Raw genomic sequence first — 6,863 nt, 5'->3', positions numbered from 1 at the left:
ATGTTGAGTTTATACTATATTTATTCTTACACCATTAGTGTAACCTTTTCACCTTGACATGATAAACTTAGCTAAACATAATGAAAAAGAGAAACATAAATAAACAAGATAAGAACATAAATAAGCTAAAAGTTAATTAAGTAAATAAAAGGAAATGAAAAACATAAATAAGATATTAATATAAGCAAAACTTAAGCATTATAAAAGTATAAAGAGAGAGCACAAATATGTTCTTGATATGAAAACTAAGATGCCTAAATGCATGGCAAATGCCTTCTTCTATGGGCCAAAATTTTGAACTATTGACATGATGACTAATTGTTGAGTGGGTGGCTACATCATGACTTGGTGACAATCTTTATCTTCTTATCTGAACAAAATATTATTGTTAACATAAGAATTTGAACATATAGTCTTCATAAAAGTTATAGGAAATTGTTTCAACTTTCTAAAAAAAATCAGTGTATTTGGACTTTTAGAACTGGAGATATGGACTGAACACTGAATAGTGTCTGAGCTGTCACTAGTACTTAAAAGTGTATTTTTATTAAGGTTTTATATAATCATTTTGCAATTGAAGTATCAATAACCCCTTCACTAAAGCATGCTTTATAATAATAATTATGATACCATAAGATACCTTTAATTTATGGTAAATGTTTATTTTAAATATAGGCCTATCACATAAATAAAATGATTAATTGATGAGTTTAACTACTAAAATTGAAAGGACAAAGAAAGGGTCAAACTTCAAAAAGAGATGCTAGTTCAATCCAAACTGGAACACTGTTCAATTAATACGTCATATCTGAAGCTGTAGATCATGAATTTAAGTTTGCTTTATATGGATGAAAAGTTAAAATACAGGCCTAAAATATTCATAGGATGGTAAGACTCAATTCTACTATTTGGAAGTCCAAATCTTAGCAACAACGGATAAGTTCGAATCTATCTTGTAACCCATACACTATTTGGTATTCTGCCCATATCTCGAGTTCTAAAAGTCCAAATGACCTTAATTTTTTTTTGTTGGAAAACTGAGATAATTTTCTAGAACTTTCATACTTTAAGTTTATCCAAATTCTGACGTTAGCAATGATGTTTTGTTTAGATGAGAAGATAAGGGTTGTCATCGAGTCAAGAGGTGATCACCCACTCAATAATTAGTCATTAAATCAATAGTTCTCAATTTTCTCCTATAAAAGGAGGTATTTGCCATACATTTATATTTTTGTAACTATCATGTTCTTGTTCTTTTTCTTTATATTTTTGTAATGTTTAAGTTTTGCTTTCTTTAATCTCTTATTTATGCCTACCATTTCCTTTACTATACATATCTAATCATGTTCTCCTCTTGTTTATTTATATTTCTTTTTTTCATTATATTTAGCTAAGTTTATTATGTCAAGGTGAAAAGATTTTACTAATAGTGTTAGGATAAGTATAATATAAATTCAATATTAACTTCAAAGCTTATATTCTAAATAACTTGCTATTAACATATCCTATCATTGTTATCTTATTAATTTTTAATATCTTACTTGTTAAATAGTTAATCTAGATTTGTATTTTTATAACACTTGGTACAACAAATACTTAATACTTTCATAGCCAACCGTATGGTATAACCTACACCTATGCTATGAAAGAAATTTTGATTTGTTATTAACATAAGTTAGCATCATGAATTTTTGACAATATTTAAAAGTTTGGTGTTACTTAAATGAAATAATTAATATAATCACGTTAACAATTTATAGTGAACTATTAATGACAAATTATCTGATTAGAACCTCTTTTGTGTGTGGTTTTTATTTGAGTAATAAAAAGAGTTTATATTATATTTATTTTTAATATTATTAGTTGATCCTCTAACCATGATATTTTTTTCATCATTATTTAATCCTCACATTAATTTATTATTATCTTTAACTTATTATTATTATTTATAATTTATATAATTCACCTCCCTGTGGTTCGACTTCAATCTTGCCGGGTTATTTATTACTTTGATACTACTACACTTGAAATAAGACATCAATATTTTAATCATGTTTAAAGCCATGAAGACATCAATATTTTAATCATGTTTAAAGTCATGCCCTATGAGCGGCTTTAGGGCGGATATATAGAGGCCACCCCAACCACCTTACCTTGTCCCTACGACTGGAAAGGGATAAGGTAGCTCCCACTCCCCCTATGACATGATTGGACAAGATAGGGTAATCCTCTCCCATTGCCCCTTATACCAACGGAGGATCAAAGTAAAAAAAAAGAAAAAAAAAAGAGGAAAAGCAAACAACATTTTGATAAGAAGAGAGCAAGAGAAAGATGAAGAAAATCATAAAAGAGAGGAAAGTAGAGAAACATAGGTGAAAAAATGAAAGAAAGGAAAAATAAAGAAAAATAATTAAAAAAAGATAAAGAGGAACACGAAAAAAAAGGGAAACATAGTAGTAGATAAAGAAAGAAAACATAGGAGAAGAGAAGAACAATGACCTCTCTTTCTAGTCTCTCTTTCTATTGTTTGAAACAACGATATCGTCATTCTACCCAGTCACCACCAGCACCACCATTAATGCCACTGCGAGGTTAAAACCCCCCCTCCCTTTCTCCTCCTCTTCCTCCTTATTCTTCTTCTACTTGACTCACTTTCCCCTCGCCTATCTCTATTGTTCTGCTAATGACTAGCTTTAGCTTATACCACAATACTTGGGCAAGGTCTGACGTAATTTCTCCTTGAATAGAGTCTATTGGGTCGACATCAGCCTAACCCATAATCTAGGCCAATATTGAACCTCAACCCAATTTTCTTTTTGTTCTGACCTCGACCTTATTTCTTTTGGGTCGAAGCTTGGTTAGGCGCAACCCATATATTTGGGTTGGGCTCGACCCAATATATAATAATAACAATATATAATATTATATTATATTTAAAAAAAAGGACAAAAATTCTGAAAAAAATTCATAATCCTTTAAAAAAAATTTATGGTTTTCTCACATATTTTTCTACTAATTTTGATTAATATTAGTTTATATTTTTATACTGTAAAGATGCAAATTTGATATACTTGGTTTTCTTTGAAATGCTCCAAAATTATATATATATATATATGCATATGACCAAGTTCCTCAAACTTATAAGAAATTTTCATATCATATTTTCTCACACAACAAAAAAAAATTCAAAAACAATATGTATTAGCATGCATTTTGAGTTTTAATAACCAATTTATTAAAGCTATGAGAACGAGACCAATATTTCAAAAATATCAAAAAAATATTTTGTTTTCTTCTAATATCTGGAAGTACAAACTTATACGTAAGATGTATTCCTAATATTAACTAAAAGTTAGTTCTTTTTTTTTGTCGACATTAGAATAGCTAGGTTTTATTTGATAAGATAAGCATTTCTTTTCTCAGGAGAACTATTTTTAAAACTTGAATAGACTAACAATTAGAGAACACGTCAATACCGTAACATATATCAGATAATTAAACAATGCAACTTACCTTAAATAGGATATCTTTGAAGTACTAATATCTTTTATTTACGCAATCGGTCTTTATGCTGAATTTCTGAGACCAGTTAGGATTTCTAAGAACCAAAGTACCATGTAACGACTATGAAAGACAAGAAAATCCTTTTCTTCCCCATTTCCCTATACCATGATACTAGAAGTAGACATATTGCCACGACGCCATACACATGCAATACCTTTTTCTTTGCTTAGGTTTTTTCCTATTGGGTTTTTTTTTGCAAGGTTTTAATAAGATATATTTTTAGGATATGATTATTCAAGAGGAAGTGTTATAAAATCTAAAATTATTTATATAATGTTCATTGGAATTTTTTAAACTTCATAACTCATAGGTTATAGTCTTTTAGTTTTCCATAAGAGTTAGATTTTCTAATATCCTTTAATGTTTTTATTTATTTTTATATAAAAAGAGTACTTGTCTTATATTCTAGGAATTGAAAAAAAAATATATAAAGGCATTGTTTGTTTCTCGGAATTTACTTTCCGGGAAATTACTTTCCAGACTTTTCTGTGTTTGTTTGCTATTAAGAAAATTGGTCAACGAAAAACACTTTCCAATTAAAGGAAAATTTGGTTTGGTTTCTAGTAAAGTGCTTTCCTAGAAAATTTAGGTGGAAAACACTTTTTGAAAGTTGTGAAAAATTTAGAAATGTCATATTATTTGCTGATTATATCAAATTTGGTCATCAAACTTTTGATTGCTATATATATATATGTATATTTTGTTTTGAATATTTATTTTTCAATTTTTTATTTTAAAATTTAATTTTTATATTAACTTTGGTCCTTATTTTTATAATTGTTATTTGTTTTTCTCCTATCATTTTTTATTAAAAATGTTTATCTATCAAATTTGGTCCTCATTCTTTTGATTGTTACTTATTTTATTTGAAATAATTTATAAAATGTTTATTATTATTATTTTAATTTCTTCATCTTTTATTTATTTTTTATTTTTTAGATTTGATCTCTATTATATATTTTATTTGAGATAATTTATGAAATTATATATTTTTTTTAATTTTATTCTTATTCAACTTTTTAATTTGTAAGATTTGTTCCTAATTATTTTAAGAAACTTGAGAAAAATAAAACATTAATAAGTTATTTTCCAGCTCATTTTCTATAACATAACCAAATATCAAATACTAGAAAGTGTTTTTAAACTTATTTTTTATTATACTATCAAATATTAGAAAATAACTCACTTTCCCGAAATTCACTTTTTTAAATTCACTTTTCAAAGAGAAATTAATTTTCAGCGAACAAACATAGTCCAAAAAAATATATAAATTTTTCTTATATCACTAACATTTTATACTTGTTTTTTTTTTTTTACAATATGTAAATATCACTAACAAATAAGTATTTACGCTTATTATATCATAAACAATATCTTATTATTTTGTAAACTTGCAGACACTAATTGCAATACTCTGAAATGACCATAGCAAGGCCCTTTATGCATCATCAAAGTGCGATAACTTCTCCCAACAAGTATAGTGGTCAAGGTTCTGATTTGAATTCTACAAGCTGTCTCTGTCATGATGGTTCACGTAAAGTACTGTGGTGAGCATGTTATCACTTTGACAGGAACTTCATAGTCTCAATTCAAATTCGGCGGCTCTCATGCTATAATTAAGTAGACAAGGGGATAACTTCTCCCCACAATTATTGGAGTCAAGGTTCTGATTTGGATTCTACGAGTTAACATTGTCATGACAGTTTCCGAAATCAACTATGGTGAGCTTGTTATCATACTTCGATAAGAACTTCATAGTTTCAATTCAAAAGCGGCGGCCCTCACGCTAAATTAGATAAGGGTAAGTTATGATAACATATATTTTCATATACTATGAGTTATGCTATGTGTTAATTAAGTGGGTATAGAAAAAATAGGTTTTTATGTGTGAAAATTGTTATTTTTATATATTAATTAGCTTTACTATATTTGATGTGGAGTTAAAATAATATATCTTAAAAATACAATAAAATCTCGAAATTTATAAACAATAATTTTTATAAGTTTTTTAAGAATTTATGTTTTGATTTTTATAAATATTTTGTAGAGAAAAAAGTAGAGAGATTATGAAGGGGATAATACCAAGGGCCATATATGATTTTGTGAATTAAATTTTTCAACAGAATTTAAATCAATTGATAAGAGTCATCAAATAGAAACTTAAAATTAAATAATATCAAGGAGGGGATATCAACAGCACAAAAATGAGTTGGTTAATCAAGCAACCCTATAGAATACAGAGTTTGCACCACCTATGGACATAATTTAGAGAGAAAAAAAAACAAAGAAATAAGTTTTGACAAATTATTTAAGGCTTGGGTTAAAACAAATGACTTTATTTATATAATTGGGATTATTTATATTTTGATAAGGGGATGGAAAACGGCACCATAAAAATAAGGGAATTAAAAGAAAATAAGAATAAACAAAGTTAATTTTCTAGAAAATGAGAGTCTATTTGACATGATTTATAGAAAATGATTTTGACTTTTACTCATAATTTAAAAGTTTATTTTTTTATATAAATAACTTATAACAAAAATGATATAAAATAAAACTAAAATTAAAAAATATGTTTGATAAAACTGATTCGAAGTTACATTTTTTTATTAAAAAAAGATACAATATAAGTTGCCATCCATATGTTAAAAGTTTTTTAAAAAAAACTTTTGATTAAATGAATTTTTTTTACTCAATTACATAATATATTTTTAATTTAAGTCAAAAAATATTTTTAACTAGGACTTATCTAAGAATCAAAAGTAAAATGTAAATAAAATAAATAAATAATATACAAAAATCATATCAAAATTAATCTATTTGATAAGCAATTGCACATGGACATTAACTGATATAGTAATCAAGTGGCTTCAAACAATTTTTAGTTCCCAATCCAAGCACAAGAGAATGGGAATAAAGAACCCAGAGGCTGTGGTGCCTATAACAGGGCGAGTCCCTTGCTGGTGGCTCTGGATCAGGCAAGACTATATTAATTATCCACCCAGTGAACAGAGAGTTGGGAAATTTACGAAACAAAATGATATTTCCAAATAGCTAGAGCATAGTGGCAGTGATAATCTTGACAAGAAGGAAATGGTTGAGCCCAGGTGAAAAAAAATCCAGGATTTTAAAACTACATTGGCTATTATTATATTAAAATAAAATTAATACATATGATAAGGTAACACAATAAGTTTTATCATCATAATACATATTATACTCATAATAATAATAATAAAAAAACAATAAACTACTATGTAAGTTGTGCACTATATTTTTTTTATCCAATAAAATTCTAC

The sequence above is a fragment of the Populus euphratica genome, unplaced genomic scaffold (genome assembly GCF_000495115.2).
Source record: "Populus euphratica unplaced genomic scaffold, PopEup_1.0 scaffold605.1, whole genome shotgun sequence".
Lineage (NCBI taxonomy): Eukaryota > Viridiplantae > Streptophyta > Magnoliopsida > Malpighiales > Salicaceae > Populus > Populus euphratica.
The sequence above is the reverse complement of the archived record's forward strand: the minus strand, read 5'-3'. Positions refer to the sequence as shown.